This window comes from Amphiura filiformis, chromosome 19, assembly GCF_039555335.1.
Source record: "Amphiura filiformis chromosome 19, Afil_fr2py, whole genome shotgun sequence".
In the NCBI taxonomy this organism is placed as follows: Eukaryota; Metazoa; Echinodermata; class Ophiuroidea; order Amphilepidida; family Amphiuridae; genus Amphiura; species Amphiura filiformis.
In genome coordinates, this window is record NC_092646.1 from 21362757 (window position 1) to 21376978 (window position 14222).

The window sequence follows — 14222 nt, forward strand, 5'->3', positions numbered from 1 at the left end:
GTCCTGAAATGTTTGGTGAGACTCAGTACACCGGTCGATCTTACCGTTTCCGATGTTGATTAAGATACTTCTTGCATCGATCCCGAGATGCGGAAAAACCAATAGTCATTTTGTCCCACATAAATGAATAAATAACAAAACCCCCGATCCCCGAGTGGACTCACCCATTCGGTGACGTCACACGATAATCATCCTTATCCTCCTTGGTTTCTAGATGAGATAGACGTGTGGATTTTTCTTTACCAACGCTAAGTATCATTACGAACCAAAGGACGAGATATACAGTTTGTTTGTTACACTGAGGTAAAAACCAACCAGTATAGTCGCTAGGGAGATAGTTTTGACGACATTTTCGGCTAGAAAAGTGACAAAAACGATCCAAAAACTTAGCTTGTATGTGTGTTTCCGTTCATATACGGGACACACGTTTTCAAAATGGCCGCCCTTAGGACGCCATTTTATTTTTGTTCTCACGTAAAACAACTATAACAGACTAGTAAGTTACAATAGATGTTTGTACAGTACTGTGTATACATGTATGGTGAGTGATTATCGCTATGTTTATGGTGTGCTCTATCGTTATATCTTTCAGTACGCGTCTGATGACGAGTTACTGCTAAGAGTTCGTGGGTTTCGAAGGACCAGCCTGACAAATCTTCCCCAAAAGGTTTTCAGTTTTTCATCCCTTTGTATATATATTTTTATATCATACCACTACATCAGCGTCAGCCACTGTGCGTGTGGGTCTGTTTATTGGGCTTGAGCTTGTGTTCGGGGGTAGTGCTATCGCCCCCGATTACTACAATGTCTAGGCCTTGTCAATCATGCCCTTCCCTTGTGCCAGAGTGGGACCCGCATCCACTCTGCTACTCCCACAGGGATTGCTCTAAATCAAATAAGTGTGCTTCCTTTTGCATAGGCTTATCGGACATCCACTTGAGGATTTAGAAAGTAGCGCTTCGTTTAGGTCTTGACACAGACAGAAGACGAAGACTAAGAAACAGAAGCCTACAGGTAAGATTGATATGGTAGGTACTAGCGAGGCCGGCAAGGGCCACGCTAAGGTAACCTCTGGGGCTCCGGTCCCGGGCAAGCAGGCGGACCCTCCGGGGACTGCTAGCGAGCCCGAAGGCCTAGCAGCCAGCGAAAGCACTGACTTTACGTCTAAGCTAGTAGCAGGCAGCAGGGCGGTACTTGCCCCAACAGGCGAGTACCAGTCTACCAGTGAGATCTCTAGCGAGCTTCTTGCAGGTGGACACCCGTCTATTGCTGGCGAACGAGCGGGTGTCGCACCCGCGGCAGTAGCCGGCGACGGACACTATGCGCAGGGGACCCCGGGCTTGCCTGGGTTGAAGCCTAGCATACAGCGTGCAGCGGACTCGCCTCGGCCGGGCTGTAGCACGCAGCGTGCCAGTGGAACCCGGGCTTGCCTGGGTTGATCCACGCACGCAGCACGCCTTCGTTCCCGCAAGGGTCGAATGAAAACGTGCATGGGTTTAGCAGAGACGATACCGGGCTAACGCTTCAGGTGTAGTCTTAGCAGAACCAACTGGGGTTGTCACACGGCAGCGTTCCATGGTGGGACCGCCGAGTGATTCCCTGGGCCTTGGAATGGCTGCCGGCTGTCCTCCGGGACTGGCTAGCGGCTATACCGGGGCTGGGCTCGCAGTCTCTCACGGGACAGCGACCCAAGTGCAAACAGTGGCAGCTACCGAGACGAGCTACGGCTTGACTTCAGTGGTAGCCACTATGCACGCGCCCATAGCTGCCGTGAGTGGTCCGCCACACACAGCGACCTTGGGCGAGGCTCAAGAGGTTAGGGTAGGTAGTTTGAACAGCCTGGCTGATCAACAACCCACTTATGTCCTCGAGAGCCAGCAGAGCGTGGGTGATCCATTACAGTCAATGGGTCAATTACCCTCTTATGATCGATCACTATCTATTCAGCGGAGCATGGCTCCATTGATTGATACTGCCTATTCAGGTAGCGAGGTGACTGATCGAGGGTATACACGCTCAGCTACCCGTGATACTAGGCAAGCTCCTTTTAGCCAAGGGACAGCCAGTATAGCGGGTACCCATACACACGGCTTGATCCTCTGGCGGGAACGCTGTGAGGCATGGGTACAGTGGTACGCAGCCGGGAGCCCTACCGGGCACCTACGCTACAACCACGCAGGTACCGCAGTACTGCGTCCTGGTTACCACAGTCTCTGTGGCAACAGGGGGGAGGCGGTACTGGTACTGCCGTTCCATGGGGTTTCCCTGGTGGCGGATCCTTTCAGGGACAGCTACCAACAGGGTATGCCCGTGGTATCCGCCGCAGGGTGGTTTCTTCCACGGTCTACCACCGTGGCAAGTGCCGCCTAGCGTTGGGCAAGCAGTACCACCAGTTGTTACCCAACCCGGGCGGCGAGTGGCTAACCCTGATACAGCTCAGGGTAGGCCGCACACTGCTATGTCTAGGGCGACAGCAGCGAGAGCGTCGCGGATCCCGGGTGCTATAGCTAGCATCTCGGGGTCTAGCGGGAGTACTCCCTCTTCTGCTGGTGTTCAGTTGGCTAGCCACACGGTGGCGACACCTCCCTGTCCACCTTCAGATGCCCGTCGTCAGATCTCTTCCTCATCAGAGAGTGAGTCAGAGTCTGAAGGCGAGGAAAGGAGTCGGAAGATGAAACCAGTAGCGACTCACAGTCTGATGAGACTGTGCAGCTAGCTTCAGGTATCCTTCCCCGCTTCCCGTGAGGAACTCGCTAGCAATGGTCTGCCTGCGGACACCGCTGAGGTGATGAGCCGTGTGGCCCAAGGTTTGGGCCTGGCTTTCTCTCAGGAGGAGTCCGTTCAGGAGGACCAGGGCATCTTTTCAGTAGGATGCCCAGCTAGCGCGTCCACACAAGGGTCGCCTCGCACTTGCATTCCCGGCGGACCTCAAGGGTAGGTTTCAGTGGGCTGTCAGGCTCGCTGGAGCTTCGACGCCGGCGTGCTTGCACGCTTCCACTGCGTGTTTCGCAGGAGGACTACTGAAACCTACCTCAGGGTCCCTGACATGGATCCAGACGTTGCTGCCGCCTGCCGCTGGCGGCCAAGGCGCACGGGTCGTTCTCCGCCCAGTGGGAGGAGGAGCTAAAGCTCATCGATAAGCGAGCACGCCGCTTATCAGAGTCTCTAGCGTCGCTACCACGCTTGCCGAGCACCTCGGTAGGAAGGTAGCGAACGACCACGAGCAACGTCGAACTCTTCCGCGAGGTTAATCTGTTAGCGGTGCTAACAGCTAACCTCAACGAGAGTTCTATGGGCCTAGCCCATAGGATGTCATCTCGCCGCCGGGAGAATGCCTGTCTGTCCCTCCAGTCAACTTACGGCTCCGACTTTGCTGATGCAATGAAGAAGTCAGACTCGGTGGGACAGGGGCTACTCTTTGGACAGGCCTTTTGCGCCACGGTTGAGGACCGGGCAAAGAAGGCCACCAATGAGAGCACTCTGAAGAAGTCGGAGGCTGCCCTGACCAAGGGAAGGGCAGTAAGGCGAAGAAGAAGCACAAGAAGAAGAAGTCTTCTAAGCGTTCTTCAGCGCCAGCTCCAGCTTCAGCAGGACGCCGCACCACAGACTACGCCCGAGCCGAGGCTACTCCAGCACCTCCCAAGAAAACTGGGAAGCGCAAGAGTAGTGCTGGACCGATGGCAAGCCCCTAAGAAGAGCCGTTCTTCTAAGGGTGGCAAACCAGATCGGTCCTGAGGGCACGGCGGTCGACAGTCCATGCCGGCAGGCCTTGGACTTCCACAGGGGATTCCCCTGTGGGCGGCCGCTGTTGCATTACCCCAGAGATGGCATGCCATCTCACCGGGCGCCTGGGTATTGTCAGTGGTCAGTGGGGGTTACAGGCTGGAATTTACCAGCCACCCCTCGTGCGCCTGCACGATTCAGAGGTCCACGGTAGTGCCGCCAGACGGCCCCCAGCGTCGGGCACTACTGTCAGAGGTCACTCAGCTTCTCACGAAGCAAGCGATTGTCCCGGTCTACCCCCTTTCACCAAGGGGTTTTGGAGCACGTTTTTCTGGCTCCAAAGAAGACCGGCGACTGAGGCCCATTCTGAACCTCAAGCCGTTGAACGAGTTCATCAGGCCCAAGAGGTTCAGAATGGAGACTCGCTTCGGTGCTAGCCTGCCCCATCAAGGGTATGTGGGCGGCATCGCTAGATCTCTCGGACGGATATCTGCATGGTCCGATCGCACCTCAAGATCAGAGGTTTCTACGCTTCAAGGTACAGGGTCAAACTTACCAGTTTCGATGCCTGCCATTCGGCTTGTCCACCTCCCCCAGAGTGTTTACACTCCTGGTCAGGGCGGTGGCAGCGTACCAGAAGCGCAGGGGAGTCAACATGTGTTGCTACCTGGACGATTGGTTCATTTACGGACGCACCCCGCTGGAGACACAGTGTCTCGTGGAGTTAGTAGTCCGTACGGTGCGGGACCTGGGATTTCTGATCAACGTCAAGAAATCCAATCTGGTCCCGACGCAGACACCACTATTCTTAGGGGCCCAGATCAACCTCAAGGAGGGGATCGCGGTGCCCTCACCCGAGAGGGTGACGAACATGGCGAGGTGTGCCCGACTCTTGGCCGAGTCAGAGGGGGCACCCGCTGTGGCATGGATGAAGGTTTTGGGCCTTATGGCCAGTATGGTAGACCTCGTACCGTACTGCCGCTTTCACATGAGGCCTATACAACTACACCTTCTAGCCTTTTACAGGCCCAGTCGTCACCCAATATCCCTCGCGGTTCCGATGTCGGAGATCGCGCGAGAGGAACTCTGGTGGTGGACCCATCAGCCCAATTTGACTCAAGGTGTCAGGTTTCCTGCACCAGCGGTGCGTCACGTAGTGACGACCGACGCGTCAAAGCTGGGCTGGGGGGGGGCACATCCACGGGGACTCAGTCTCGGGCCTATGGTCGGCCACGGAGACGGAGTTCCATATCAACCTTCTCGAACTTTGGGCAGTGGAGAGAACTCTCCAGCATTTCGAGAAGGTGATCGTGGGATCTCATATCGTTGTCCAAACAGACAACACAACCGTGGTGGCCTACCTCAACAGACAAGGGGGCACCAGGTCACCACGGTTATGCCTGCACGCACTACGCCTGATAGGGTGGTGCAAGGCCAGGCAGATTACGTTGAGAGCGATGCACATAGCGGGATGCACCAACATCCTCGCGGACGATCTGTCACGAGGAAAGGTGTCGGGACCTACAGAATGGTCCCTTGCTCCGCAGGTCGCCCAGACGATCTTCGAGGTGATGTACCACCCCTCGATAGATTTGTTCGCATCTCATCGAAATCATCAGCTGCCGGTGTATTGCTCAAGGGTCGCAGACCCACAGGCATTCGCCGTGGACGCTCTGTCCGTAGACTGGGGAGGAATGACTGCTTACGCTTTCCCCCCGATCTCACTGCTCGCAAGGGTGGTGACCAAGATCGGGAGGGCGGATTGCAACGTCATTCTGATAGCACCGTTCTGGCCGAAACACCTGTGGTTTCGACCGATGGTGGATCTACTAGCGGCTCAGCCGCGAGTACTCCCCGAGTTACCAAATCTACTCCGGATGCCCGGAGGAGAGGTACCAAGTCTACCACTAGAGCACCTGCAGTTAGCTGCATGGCCCTTATCAGGGAACGTGCGGCGGAGGGAGGCTTTTCATCAGAAGCTGCTTCTCTCATCGCCGGGGGTAGACGAGAGTCTACCCTCCGTACGTATAGTCAGCGTTTGGCTCCCTACTACGCATGGTGCGATGAGAGAAATACATCTCCCACTAGAGCCCCTGTGCCTCTAGTGGCAGATTTTCTGACAGAAAAGTTCAGGTCAGGACTTCAGCAGGCAACGATAGCCAACTATAAGTCAGCCATTCTCTCGATTCATCGGGGATTTGAAGACGGGTCGACTATCAATTCAGATGGGTCCCTAAGTCTTCTTCTCGACGGTATGTTCAACGAGCGCCCGCCGGAAAGGAAGGTGGTCCCTCCATGGGACCTCAACACAGTCTTGGAGTATATTAAGGGTCCCCCTTTGAGCCCCTGTCAAAAGCGACCCTTAAATACGTCACTCTTAAGGCGGCCTTTCTTCTGGCGTTGGCTTCGGGACGGCGCTGCTCAGAGTTGCACGCAGTCTCGAAGTCAGCCTCCGTATTTACTAACAACGGAGCGACGCTGTTTCTTCGCCCGGATTTCCTTGCAAAAAATGAGCGAAGTACATTCCGACACTCGCCCCTCTTCCTCCCCAGTATTGGGCAGGGTTCGTCAATAGCCGAAGACAGGTTGTGGTGCCCGGTGAGGGCGCTACAGCACTACCTTGGCCGAACACAAACCTTAAGAGGGGCTCATGACCGCTTATTTATCACTCACGCAGAACCGCACGGTCCAGCCGCTAAACAGACTCTGGCACGGTGGCTGGTCCAGGTGTTGGTGGACTCGGGGCGGCAAAAGACGCTCGCCCCAAGGCCCACTCAACCAGATCTATCTCATCTTCGTGGGCCTACCATAGGGGGGTCCCCATAGAAGAGATTTGTCAGGCTGTGTCTTGGAAGAACCCGTCGTCCTTTTCCACGGTTTACTACAAAAACGTAAACCAACGACCAGGCGATAAGTTCTCCAGGGCTATTCTGCGGAGATAATATGGTGGTTGGGTATCAGGTGTTTTGCGGACAATCAGAATTCCAACATGGTAAGAACCAGTGTTTCTATTCTTAACCACTGAACTTTCAGTTCAGGGGTTTTTTGTCTGTTCACGTAGTCTTTCTGTTTCCCGGCCGTGAGGGGGGGAAATAGTTTGACCTCGCGATTACCATGCTACCCACTCTCCCGATCCTTATCAGATGCTGGCCAATCTTGTACCTCCATCCGTCGGTTACTTGCTAGATCGATCTTTCAGATGTTGATGCAAGAAGTATCTTAATCAACATCGGAAACGGTAAGATCGACCGGTGTACTGAGTCTAGTCCCAAACAAAAATGTTTGGTAGACTCATAACCGGTGCGATCTTACCTTTCCGATGTTGATTATCCTGACCCCGGCCGCCCCTACAAGTTTGGCCGAGTAGGGCTGCCCAAGTCGGATAAGGGACGATTATCGTGTGTGACGTCACCGAATGGGTGAGTCCACTCGGGGATCGGGGGTTTTGTTATTTATTCATTTATGTGGGACAAAATGACTATTGGTTTTTCCGCATCTCGGGATCGATGCAAGAAGTATCTTAATCAACATCGGAAAGGTAAGATCGCACCGGTTATGAGTCTACCAAACATTTTTGTTTGGGACTATTTGTTTTGCTATCTACTGAAGATAGCAATTACGGCGGGTTTATATAATACATAAGATAATTCATACATTTAGCATTTTGATTGTTATACCTCCGAATTGCGTCCTGAAATGTTTGGTGATTTGTTTTGCTATCTACTGAAGATAGCAATTACGGCGGGTTTATATTTAATACAAAAGATAATTCATACATTAAGCATTTTGATCGGCCAATTATTATACCCCCGAATTGCGTTCTGAAATGTTCAGTGATTTGTTTTGCTATCTACTGTAGATAGCAATTACGGCGGGTTTATATAGCACTTTGATCGGCCAAATAATATAGCCCCGAATTGCGTATTGAATCATCATCGCTTTTTAATATATCAGTTACGTTTTGCATTTAAGTTTCGGATCTTGTCTGCTATACAAGTTTTAAATTTTTATTAGCTTCGTCATAATAGCATTTCTTTATACAGCTTTGCATTCGGCATATTGGCTATTTTTTTCTGAACGCACGCCAAGTTAGAAGCAGTTAAGAAACTCTTTTGGTATATTTTTATGTTTGATATTTGTTTTGCTATCTACTGAAGATAGCAATTACGGCGAGTTTATATGATACAAAATAAATTCATACATTCAGCATTTTGATCGGCCAATTGTAATATCCCCGAATTGCGTCCTGAAATGTTTGGTGATTTGTTTTGCTATCTACTGAAGATAGCAATTACGGCGGGTTTATATAATACAAAAGATAATTCATACATTTAGCATTTTGATTGTTATACCTCCGAATTGCGTCCTGAAATGTTTGGTGATTTGTTTTGCTATCTACTGAAGATAGCAATTACGGCGGGTTTATATAATACAAAAGATAATTCATACATTTAGCATTTTGATTGTTATACCTCCGAATTGCGTCCTGAAATGTTTGGTGATTTGTTTTGCTATCTACTGAAGATAGCAATTACGGCGGGTTTATATAATACAAAAGATAATTCATACATTTAGCATTTTGATTGTTATACCCCCGAATTGTTTAGTGATTTGTTCATACATTTAGCATTTTGATTGGCCAGTCAGCTAAGATGATAGTTTTCGTTCATTCTATCTCATTAGTTTGGCGCAAATTTACCAGAACATTTTCCTGGAAGTTGTATCTAATAATAGATTATAATATTTGACAAAATTTGACCGAAATCGTATAGACGGGAATCGTGTGAAAGGGAACGGGGAGATAAACACGGAGGAAAATATTAATGGATCAATCAGTCAGCCGCCTGGACAACCAATTCTTTAGAAATGCTTAGTCGCGCTAAAAGTCGATCGATACATGTAAAAATCAGCACAATTCAGAGATACACCTTTTTGCTATGAAATAAATTTTCTCGGTCAAATATAAAGCAATATTTATTTTTTCTTCAGTAATGTCAGTTAAAAACTTGGTGCTTGGATATACATTTTTTTTTTAATCCTGGTGTTAAAATTAAGCATCAAATTGTGTCTTTCAGTGTGATATTTTTGATTTTTATAGGCCTTGAATTCGCCTGCGAGCTTTTTACGGAATTCATGTTTTAGCGTCTCAAACTAACATAGTTTGCTAAAGAAAGATATTTCCCACCTCTGTAAAGCACATCGTGTGGGTCTATATGTTATAGTTTTGTCAGAATTTCCGTTTTTGGAGTTTTACCCTTTTTCCATTCATGCTCCGAAAATGTCAAACTAAGTAAAAGTAGGTAATGGTGAGTACTTTTATCTCGAGAGCAACCAGCAGAAATAGTCGATATTTCCTTTGTTGTTATCCAGGTCAATTTTTCATTGAAAGCAAATTGCCCGACCAGCGATTAAATCCCCAATTGGGTGTTCTGGTTAAACATGATCAGTAGGAGCGCTATAGGTCTGGGAATTTCTTTGCTATATTGAAGTTCTGGCAACACTATAGCCATGCCGGTATTCCTATTAAACCCAGGGATATCGATCCACAATGCTAGTACTAGCCTTAGATTTCACGTGTTGATTTTGAAATTTTTTCAGCCGACAGTGAAAGATGGTGAAATCAAAACGGAAATTCTGACAAAACTATGATATATCGCTCACGGTGATGTGCGTTAGAAAGTTGGGAAAAATCCTTCATTAGCGAACTATCTTACTTTGAAAAGCTAAAGGTTGATCCAAAAAAGGCTCGCGGGCAGAGTTTAAGCCTATCAAAATCGAAAATCTTACACTAAATGACTAAATTTCACGCCTAAGTTTAACACTAGGATTTGAAAAAAATACAGTATCAAGCACTACAGTTTTTCCTGACATTTACTGAAACAATGAAAAGGATTGCTTTTCATTTGGCCGAGAAAATTAATTTTACAATGAAAAGGTGTAACGCAAAATTTAGCTCATTTCAACACCAAATTCGATCGTTTGTATTGCCTCATTAAATGACTGAGTGAGCCTTGCAGAACAAAAGAATCGGTTGTCCAGGTTGCTAACTGCAATTAAATCGCTAAAATGTCAAATCTGAGCGATACAACCCTCATTAAAATCATACGCAAGTAACAAAAATGCAAAAAGTCATCGCTGCCAAACAATAGTTTCAAAAATGACATTAATTAAAATACAATTGGTGCACCCGGAGTTGTCCGAAGGGTTAAAGCGTTTTAACACTAACATATGCCTACATAATTATAGGCTGTTTTAGACCTATAAAAGTAAAGAAAAACTAGATCAACAGAGAAGTTACTCAAAAATCGGGTTTAAGATCTTCACCTGGCTATAACCATCGAAACAAGAGTGCCTAATTTCGATTTGATTAATTCCTGCTAATTTTACATGAACTTGCCAAACTTTTACCCTTCAAATTACTGGTCAGATGAGTAACCTTCTTTATTTCCTAAAATTGTTTCATTGGCCGAAACTTGAGAAGATAATGATTTTATGGTTTTGCGCATAATAATTTATTGGATGATGAAGATGAAGACTCTTTTTGGTAACTGATCTTCTGATTGGTCAAAATTCGTAGAAACCTCACTTTAATAAATATTCACGTGTTCTCTCGTTGTAACCAGGAGGTTGTCAAAAGTAGATCTGAAAACCGAAATGTATAAAAGTTCCGTCTGAAAATAAAGTAAACCATTGACCAAAAAAATAAATTCAGCATTTTTTATAGATTACGCGCCGTATACCCTGACATGGTCCAAAGACAAAATGACATCCGCCATCTGTCGGTGAAAAGACTATTCTGATTCGTTACAATCAGATTGCCTTCGACCAATAGAGGGCAGTAATTCATTTCCCAAATAATAAATAAAAAGTAAATAAATAACTGAAATTATAAAGATGTGTCATCGCGTGTCTTTGAACTATAAAATACTGAAGGTAATTCATACATTCAGCATTTTTATCAATCAATTATTATAGCCCGCCGCGCCTCGTTCAGAAATCTCTTTCTTTAAATTACGTTTTATATTTTTTCCAGGCCTACTTTTTTAGTTCCATCGGGTAGCGGATGTTCAAGTTTCTCTTTCTGCTACATATAAACTCCCGTTCAGAACAATTAAATTATCTCTATATTATAAGCATCGTCGTGTTTCTTGTTTTCGCTATCTACTATAAAAGATAGCATTTTGAGCTTAATAAAATACAGAACATAATTATATTTAGCAAAACGCGTGTTGTGATATATGTCCGTTTGTTTTTTCGGTATCTACTCAAAATTTACGGCGCGGCGGGCCTATGCAATACAAAAAATGTGAAAGCATTAAGGCCTAATTTTGGTGTTGAAAAAATTCGTTCCAAAAACTTTTAAAAACGACTTGTAATAATTGAAAAATGTGTAAAGTTGAAAAATTTTGAAAAAGCTATTTTTCACTGTTGAAAAATAAAGTTTTTTGATATATATTTGTCGTTTCATGGTTTTTCGGTAACTTAAAAAAATACAGAAAATAATTCATATAACTAATTTATTTAGCAAAACTCGTGTTAACAATTTTTGGTATATTTTGATGAGGGCTTATAATTATTATCAATTGGGAGGAGTCAAAAATCTGCGAAAAGGTAAAAGAAAAGCAGGATGGATAAGTATCAATTCAGATCTGGAAGAAGCGTATGAACAGAGACGAGGGGAGCTACAATCTAAGTCATGTTTATGATCCACTGTTGGAGACTGCTTCTAACATTGCTACCGGAAGTGACATAACTTCCCGTCATGCAGTCACCAGCTTTTGGACCATCACAACAACAGCAAGCTTCGAAAAAGTCATTGGTTTACTGAAGAAAAAGTCAAAACTTTTTAAATTTTTATTAGGCCCTGTCCCATGATAATCTTGCTACGTGCTATCTTCTGTAGATACCGACACGCGTGACCTGATATGGTTAATCTACGTGCTATCTTCAGTAGATAGCAACATAACCTCCCTCATAATTATGTTTATCTAACCCCGATAAAACCGCAACTTGCTATGTGCTATCTTCTGTAGATAGCAACATGACCTCATAAGTTAATGTGCAATTTTCTGCAGATAGCAACCTCTTGTTGATAACAACATACGCGTGACCTGATATGGTTCATAATCTCATACGTTAGCAACGTAACATAATATATACGAGGGTTGGTCAATAATATCCCGCAACTATATATCCGCTCATGCATGACTTAGATGACTGTTACTTACGATCAATAAAGTTTGTACCTTTGTCTTTCAAAACACATTAGTATTAAGCAGTAGGCCTATACAGACTTTTTATTGTACGTACAATATTGTATGTACAATATGTACGTTATTTAATCTATTGCCATTCTATTTCCAGTACTGTTTAAGTTTTAACGAATGTTTGATGACGTAAAATAGATAATATATTTCTGCTAGATATTGTATGCAACATATTATCGATTTTTCGTCATCAAACATTCGTTAGAACTTAAACATTACTGGAAATAGACTGGCAATAGATTGAATAACGTACATATTGTACATACAATATTGTACGTACAATACTCGGAGTCTGAAGCCCGCTTTAGAGTACTTTTAATTACATAACCTCATTGCATAAAGTCATTGCTATACGGTATGTACACTGAAAATTGTCAACATTGGCGGGAAATTTGAATTGTAGTTGAGGAACGTGTAGTCAAAAGAAGCACAAGTAAGGACCAAAGCAGTTTACAAGCCTTATTTTTGGTATGAGGTAATCCAAGTATATATATTCAATTGATAATTGTGAAAGAAGAAATGTACCCGTCAACAGATGAAGAAAGAGACCGTATTTGAACTTTACCAAAAAATAGGCCTTAACGACAAACAAAAATGGTGTGAAAATCGTGAGAAAAGAGCCCACAAGGTAGAAGCGAGAATCCAAATTATCTCCAAAATGAACCAAAAACAAATATGATTATTGGTATGGTATGAGAGACCATACTCAGGACAATAGAAAATGTTGCAATAAAAATAGAAATATGCGCATGCGTTGATGGCATGATTAAAAGTACCAAAAATGTATGGAAAAAAAAGAAAATTTCAGCAAAAAAGCGCTAACAATATGACTAATACAAGGTTTGCGGAACAGTAGCTGTGTGAGTGAATTGCTATGCTAAAATTAGACATACCTTTCGAAATTCAAGTTTCTTATTCAATCCAGAGCCTCTCTATGGTGTGCTACTTTGATTACAAAAACATTACCTTCTGAAAACAAAGGGTTAATTAAGAAAGAAATGTTTGTGATTTCACCACTGGGACCTCCCTTTTAATAATCAGTAGATACCCAATCGAACCAGTTACCATTTGTTAAATTTTGTCATCGATTAATCTTTCTATCTCTTATTATTTAAAGAACAATGGGTGATAAAGCCTACTCAAAATTGAAGATATTCAACATGATCCCTTATCTTGAATAAAAATGGTATAGGTCTATAAAGAGCATCATTTCTATGTTATCGGTCTACAAAGTCGCAAAAACCCCGTCGGATTCCATATACTTTTATTCTCGAGATATTTGGAATTATGTAACAATACCTCAATTTGCCGCGAGATTTTCTTGACTACTTTTCACCATAAATCAGGCAGTGTCCATACGCTATTGTGTTTATGCTAATGTCATTACGTAATCAAGTATTAAACATCGCTAATACATAATTATTGGTTTTGAAAGACAAAGGTATAAACTTGTATTTAGCGTAAGTAACAGTCACTCAAGTCACGCATGAGCGGAGATATACCATACCGGTAGTTGCGGGAACTTATTGACCAGCCCTCGTATGTTTATCTACTTCCGATAACACTGCAACTTACTAAGTGCTATATTATAGCAACATATCCTTATATGGTCGAATCCAACCAAAAGTGTCCACGGGCCAAAAATAAAAGTCCGATATAAAAATGTCTCCACAATTTTTTTCCTTTTGCCCATTGATTGATGACATATTGGCCTTATAGGAACCAAAAGTGCCATTACTAATCTTGAAAAATAAATCCAGGACGTATGATAGTAAATGTGATATCAAAACCCAATGTTACCTACGAATACCACTAGGATGCTTTCACTATCGCAATACTAATCAACCTAAAACAAATGGAATATTCCCATTAACGCTTTTTTCGTGTAATGTAGACCACAGGGTGTCAGGAAAATGCTAGCTCAACCAGAAAATATTTGTTTTATTTTTATAACGCGATCAATATGATCTTAGTCAATTTATGCTAGTTTGAAAATGAAGTTTAGGTCAGTTTCTGTATTTTATTTATCAAATGAGTATGAATCAATTTACACATTGTATAAGAACGAGTAGGATATATGTTTAGGTTTAATAGTTTAGGTATAATAGTTTACCAATAAACCTGATCAAGATTCTGTTTCCCGTTCTACTTATGCATGTCATCAAAAATGTGTAGCTGAATCTCGCTGTTATATTCTTGTTATGTGAAGGAAAAAGAGAGATCAGAGGAATT